Genomic DNA, 8,026 nt, shown 5'->3' on the forward strand with positions numbered 1-8,026 from the left:
TAAGTTGTTTTAACTTCCTTGATTGTATTTATACATGTGTAACATCACTTACAATGATGTAAGCAAGGTAGGTAAAAAGCCTTCCACAGAAAGTTAACTGTTGCATTGTTCCTGTACAGTAGCGTGTGCAGGCAGTAACTTTTCAGCTGGAGAGTTGACTTCATACAGTCTCCTCGGGAACTGGTAGGGACCTATTCCCTCAGTTGTTCCTTCCACTCTGAAGAGTTGAGTTATATCTAAGCTGGATCCCAACCTGGAACTTTGTGATCTTAAGGTCTTGTAAATGTGTAACAGGTTCCTTATTTGGCCCAACCTGGAACTTTGTGATCTTAAGGTCTTGTAAATGTGTAACAGGTTCCTTATCTGGTTCTGGATGGTAAGTTTGTTAGATCATCAAAACATAAAGTGAAGACTTATGCCCAAAGTACCTGTAACCTATCATGAGTGGAACCAATAGAAGAAGAAAGGTGCACTTGTTATAATACACCACTAGAGACAATTGAAAAAGAAAAAAGACTAGTTGAAAAAAGAAAGAAAGAAAAATTCGAAAAGAAAAAGAGAAGTAAAATTTGAGATTATTAAATTGTTGTCTTGTTCTTGCTAGTGGGGTATAAATTAAAGTAGTGCCTAAAGAAAGAGGGAATCATTTTGGGAGTGATCTTGTTTGTGAAATTGAATTGGATTAAAGATTTGCGCTTAAAGTTTATTATGTGACGTGTTAAAGTGCTTAGGAGGGTGAACCACTAATCCTAAATATATCCTACCCGTCCCTTTGCCCACATTACAACTATATAAAGTCCTAATTGATTTTAGATCGAGTGAGCCTACATTAGTGGAGATTTACATTATGGGCAAGCTTATTGCATGCATGTGACTTCTTTGTAAGAGGAGAGATTTCTTTTATATACAAGTGAGTCCTTAAACTATATTTGGGTTGTATATGTGGACTCTCTTTGCTTTTGTTGTGAGGGCACATGGCTTCACGAGGGATGGTTACATTATTAGACTTATCTACGATGTTGAGTGTTCAAGCCATGAGTGCATTGTGACTTTGAGTCAGTTTTTGAGGCTAGGATTGTTATGAGTATGTTGTCTTTGTTTGAATATTTTTGAAGGTTGGCATAAAAAATAATATAAGTGTATGTGAACGCATATGCTAGAGCTTAATTGTTTCTATCAACCATGGTCATAGGTGTACTGTGCTTTAAATGATAAGAGCTTAATTTTGTTTCGTCTACTATAGTGATAGTCGGACTAGGAATAGGAGAACTTGCGCCAACAATTTTTGTATGCAATATATAAGACAAAAACACCCCTTTTAGGCCATCTAACACACTTTTTGAAGGAAATTCGACCTAGGGAGAGCACAGAGCCGCCGTAGAGGCCAAGTTCCATCTTTTTTCCACCAAACTGAGTATTTTCATGTTTCTTTATATGATTTGTTATTTTTCCACCATGTCTACGTGGAGCTAAACTTCACATTCTAGGGTTGCGTTTCTTTCACGACTATTGTTATTTGGATATTTATTTTGCCTTCTTGATTTATCATATTGGTTTATTTATTCAATCTTGCGCTTAATTATTTAATTGCTTGGTCACTAATTGAATACTATCTACGAATGCAGAATTGAACTCGAAAGTGGAAATTCTAGATTGCATATAGGATTGAGTAGAGCAAGTTTTTGAACCTGGGCATCGGGGAATAGATTTGTGGTTAGGATAGATATATACCTAATTGTCTTGCTTGATTGATTTACATGAATTATAAATGTGTTCTTGTTGATTCTAACTCCATAGACATATAGGTGTTAGATTAGCCTGAATACGCGAGTAAGAACTAGACATATTCTTATGAGCAATATTAACCCTGTCAACCAATAAGCTAGATAAATTAGTCAGTCAATTCAATTAAAGAATATAATAGGATTGTTAGATAGACCATGACCCTAGATCGTTTTCATTACATTGATAACATAAAAATTTGTTCTTCCTCTGTTCAAAGTTCATTATTTATATTTCTTTATTTAATTAGTTTAGAATCAAATACTTCTAGGTTTAATTCTTGTTTAGATAATTAGGATAGTCTAATTTAGTTAATAGTTAATCACAAGTCCTTGTGGGATCGACATCCGACTTTTAGTCACTTTATTACTTGACGATTGCGTATACTTGTGTGTGCGTTTAGACGCAACATACTACTATGTTAGCTAACTAGTCTGGACACTTTACCTTTCGGATTGAACCAATATCAAGTAGGCGAGTTGCCTCTTCTTTGACGAATTTGTTTCTGGCCTCGGCAATAGGACATTTTTTTGTCTTACCGGAGGAATGCTGGGATCCAAGCTTAGCTTATGTACGGCCACTTTCGGTAGGATACCTGTCATATCCGTATGTGAGCACGCAAAATAATTGATGTTAAATTTAAGAAATTCAATAAATCCACACCTTAGTTTGGGATGTAGTCCTGTCCCCATGTGGAATTTCCTCTCCAAGAATTTTTTGAATAATGCGACTTGCTCAAGCTCTTCCGTTATGGATTTTGTTGCGTCCGTATCTTCTGGTACCTAGAAATACCTTGGCAATTGATAAGATTTCGACGCCTCTTCCCTCTGGTTGACTTCACTTGACTTGGGAGCAGGCGCCGGTTCCTGTAATTGCTATGCCGCACGCTCCTTCCCTTTGCCACTGGAGACCAAAACTGCATTTATCTCCCTTGTTGCCAGTTGGTCACCTCTTATGTGTTTAATTTTCTTGGGAGTTGAGAATTTCAGCAACTGATGATATGTCGATGGATACTTTGGTACTGAAAGATAAACTCTTTTGCGTCCTCGTTGCTGAAAGATAAAGTTCCTTCTGGTATGTAATCTCGAGTCCGTTTCTCCCTTGTGATGGATACTTTGGTGCGCTTTAACATTAGACCTTGAGGAGCATCGACCCTTCCGATGATCATGTGGATGTCGTGTTGAGGTTCTTTCTGCTCGGCTTGTTTATTAGAGTCCCTATTTTTGAAATGATTCTTGGCTAGGTCACTCAGGAATTCTCGAAGATGTCCGTTGTTGAATAACCGGGATACCTCCTCCCTCAACTGTCGGCAATCCTCTTTTCTGTGGCAATGAGTGTCGTGATATTTGCACATCTGGTTCGGATCCCTTTGGGCTGGGTCAGATTGTAGAGGTCGAGGCCATTTGGTATCTTTGATGCGTCCTATAGCCGATACGATGGCAGATATCACACCTCCTTTTTCCTGAGGGGATAGGGGAGTTTTTTCAATTAAATTGACATTAATCGAAATGAGATTATTTAATTTCAGAGTCGTCAATTGGGATAATTATTATGGTGTCCCAAGTCACCGGTTTATTTTAAATCCCAAATCGAGGGAATTTGAATCTGTTTGAAAGTATGCGAAATCAGAAGACCGGATAAGGAATTCTGTTAACCCGGGAGACGGTGTTAGGCATTTTTGGATTCCGTAGTTTTATCAAGATCACTTTAATCATACCTGGCTTAATTAAATTGTTTAATTACTCGTTTTAGAACCTATGTACATTTACCTTTTTACCGTTTTTTAATATATGGCGCTTATGGAATTAATCTTGGAACAGATTACATGTGTGTAAAGCCATTTTATTTGGGGCATTTTAAATAATGTCACACGTACGTGTACATAATTTATCACGCTTTATTAATATTAAGATTATTTGTCCAAAGTTGCGCGAACGTATACTTTGATTTATTTTTGGGAATTGTAATCATGTCACGCGAACATGTACACAATCACGATAGTCGATTAAATGCGCGCCTAAAAGCATTTCTATGATTTTATGGATTATTCAGGTGTCTAAGATTTATCATTTGAAAATTCTACTATTAGAGAATGAAAGGCAATTCTGGATATTGAAAGGTCACGTTAGTATTACTATTTCACTGATATGTAAGCAAAGTTTTAGTACATTGTTTCCTTTTTTGAAATCAGTATTAAGTATTGTTGAAAGTGGACCCCTGATGATAAAAGATATGGAGTCCATTATTTGAGTGGACATGTAAATCCTTATTTGAATGTAAATGTCTCAACCCATTAGATACTATCTTCCTAGGTAAGATTGGACTATAAACAGATTACAAATACCGTGTAGTGTAATGTTTTATGGCCTTTTGAGATCTGGGCCACAATATGATAGGCCTAGTAAGACCTATTCTTCACCAAATCTCTTTAGAATCTCAACAATTGAGACCTGATGCGTGGGATTTACAACAAGCTTTCAAAAAATGAACCAATTTAACATAGGGTCCAAAAGAAAAGTGAGGCAATTCAAAATGGCCAAGTCCAGACACATATAATTGTAATTACCATTCTAGTCCAACACCATGCTTAAACATAATAAACATTAAATCTAATTTTATATAAAGGGTTCATCCATCTGTCAACCCTTCAGGATTTCAAACTCAATAAGAAAGAATCAGAAATAGTCACATTAGGTCTCCAACATTAACGCAAGTAGACCCAGATTACATAATTTATCAAAACCTTATTCGAAAGTTTGCTACACCATCAATCATTGTTTTCCATTTCAATGGTTCTTAGCAGGACATGAGGACACATATACTTACTCAATCAATTTCACAGTAATGCATTGCTCACTTAGAATAAGAATCAGATGAAAACCCAAAAAAATTACAAGCAAACGCTGCAACAAATAAAATTTGCAGGCCTCAAGTTTTATACAAACCATGTGCTGTAAATCACTAACTCTAAATTCTAAACTTCAAAAATTATGCTATCATAAAATGAACTCCAGCATCTTCTAAGGTAGTCAATGGATGTGATTAGCTGACTGGTGCAAATAGCTTAAATGAAAAGTAGATATACATAGTATGATTTTCAACATAGATATTCATGTGAGTTCACATGAATATTAAATTAATATCATAGATTCATAATTATTGAACATAGCTTCAATTTTCTAGCTTCTAATTAATAAACTATCCAAAACACTGAAATTCTAAAACTGAATCATATTTGAAGCAATAAGCATTGATCAGAAAAGGAATACAAGCATGTAGAAAAGGAATACAAGCAAGTTTCAGGATTAGGCAAACTAAATTCAAGAAATTAGACATAAACTCATCATGAACAAATCAATGTGTCATCCATAGATTCAGAGAAGAGAATACATATAAAGATTTACATACCTTGAGCAAAAATAATAAAGAAATGACCAAATAAAGGTCTGGAATCCAAATAAACAAGCTCAGCTAATAATAGAGAGACAGCAAGCAGAGAAGACCAAACAATGATCCTAACTTTAAAATTATAGCTCAAACACAGCCAAACAAGAGCAGAAACAACACAAATAGAAATAGCCCCAAAAACTCAGCTTGATGGAATATTTTGAGTGTTTTCCTCAATGTCAAAATCAGTATCAAAAATGAAGAAAAGGAGTCTGAATTTCAGAGGGATTTTTGTGAGTCCAATATCTGTGAATAAAGGGAATGCGAGGCCTTTTATATAGGCAAATGATGAGTGAATAATTTTTGGGAATGCAGTCTCTAAAAATATGGAGAAAGGGCATTTTTGAAACTGAATTGGGACAACCATTGGAGAGCTGTCCATTCAGATATTTACTCACATTTTTTCAGCCCTTTTACTTCTGATTTTAACCCTTTTAACCCCAAAATCAGATCTAATTTCTGTTTTTAATGCACTTTAGTCCCTTCTAGAGACTTTCCCAAAAAACTGAAAAAGATTTCATATTTTCAATGCCCTTTAGCCCCCCTTAAGTTTCAGTTAATACCAATTAGTGCCTTCTACCGTAACTCTATTGTCCTCTTTCATTAAACAGAAACAACAATTACTAAACAACAACTAACTATTCTAAATTAAAATTAAACTATCAAGTACAATTTAATCAAAAACATCAAACTAATTAACCTATTAATTAAGTACAACGTAATTTTTAACGACAACCTAATTATCAATCGACTAAACTTCAAATAGTTATTTTGAAAGCTAAAGCATTTTAGGCATTTAATTATTAACCTAAGCATGTAGTGAAGCAAAATTGATAATTAAAGAAGAGGAAGTGATGAGATTTTACCCCGATTAAACTTGGAAAGAACAATAATGATGAAAGCCGGTGGGCGAACGAATTCTGGCCAGCCGAATATGGGTCGGTAAAATTCTGGCGACTTCAAAATGAGCCAAAAATGACACTAATCGATTGTTCTTATTGAGAATAATCGATTAGCATAAATTTCAAGTCAAATCGATCCTTGAAACTCAACGAAAAATCAAAAGAAGAAAGAAACTAGGATTTTTCTTTTTTTTTTTCTTTTTAGATCCGAAATTGAGGACATTCGGTAGGGATTTTGTGGAAACCAGTGGTAGGATGATGATCAGAGGGTGTTAGAGATTATTTTGTGTCAATTTGGGGTGGTTTGGAGGTGTCGCAGCCGCCGTGGGGAGATTTCCGGCGGGTGACACTTATAAGGAAAGGGGAGATCAGTTGTGGACCATTAGATCTGTGAAAATCAACGGCTGAGATTGCACAATGCCCAAACGGCATCGTTTGGACATAAGGCTGGACCGGTTGGGGTTTTGATTTGGGCTGGCGGAATAGGGGGCGAATTTGGGCCATTGAAATTGTTTTTGGCCCAGATTTAAACAAGATTAGCATTCTAAATCTCTTCTTTGCTTCTTCTTCTTTTTTTCTTCCTTTCTATTTGATTTTATAAATTTAAAATTCTAAACATACTAACTAAAATCCTAAATTAGATTCTAAATTAATCTATTTTGTAAAATTATTCTTAACTTATTTTCACTAATTTAAACGCTAATTAACTTATAACTAAAGCTATTGCAATTTAAAACTAAAAGCTAATTAATCTATTTTCACTAATCCTAAATTACTTACTTTGATTTTTGTTTAATAAAGCACTTAATTAATGTAATTAAATCCTAAATGCAAATATGTCACAACCCGAATTTTCCACGTCGGGATCGTAATGGCACCTAGCATTGAACCCGCTAGGCAATCCAACATTACTGATCATTTTACCCTTTTACTTTGTCCTTTAACAATTTATAAGTTAATATAAGGAAGCAGCACAAACAAAAATGCGGAAGAACAGAATTTAACAGTTTAACTTAGTACAATTACGAAATCATAAGAAAACTCAATCCAGAACTAGTGTCATAATCTCACGGACTATCTACAAATACTACAAATAGTGGTCTGAACAAAGAAAATACACATCTGTCTCAGAAATAGATGACAATAGAAAGAAACAGGATAGAAGGGGAAACCAAGGCATGCGGACGCCTGCAGGACTACCTCGGGTCTCCACTGGATTGAAGGCAACAACCTCAATCTATGGTACGTATGGTCCAGTATCAGAATTTTCACAAAAAGTGCAGAGTGTAGTATCAGTACAACCGAACCCATGTACAGCTAAGTGTCGAGCCTAACCTGGGCGAAGTAGTGATGAGGCTAGGACACAACAAACATCATAACTTGTGCAATTAAACAATATCTAATAAAATAACAACAATAGAAGCTAAACAGAAATTAATGGGAAGGGGCAACATGCTATGGGGAATTCCAAAATAAGGAAACACATAAGTAACAGGAATGAAATAATTAAGGCACTTGATCTGATAACAACAATTAATCACAGCAAAAGGAAAATGAATGCACGGCATCACCCTTCATGTTTTTACTCTCAATCCTCACCATGCAATCAATAATGAAAATGTGCACGGCATCACCCTTCGTGCTTTATCACTCTTTCTAACTATATGAATATTAGAAATGTGCACGGCATCATCCTTCGTGTTTTATCTCTCTTCCTCACCATATGCATCAGTATAAATGTAAATATGCACAACATCACCCTTCGTGCTTTATCACTCTTCCTCACTATATGCATAAGTATGAAAGTAAATGCGCACGGCATCACCCTTCGTGCTTTATCACTCTTCCTCACCATATGCATAAGTATGAAAGTGCACGGCACCGCCCTTCGTACT

The sequence above is a fragment of the Nicotiana sylvestris genome, chromosome 2 (genome assembly GCF_000393655.2).
Source record: "Nicotiana sylvestris chromosome 2, ASM39365v2, whole genome shotgun sequence".
Classification (NCBI taxonomy): Eukaryota; Viridiplantae; Streptophyta; class Magnoliopsida; order Solanales; family Solanaceae; genus Nicotiana; species Nicotiana sylvestris.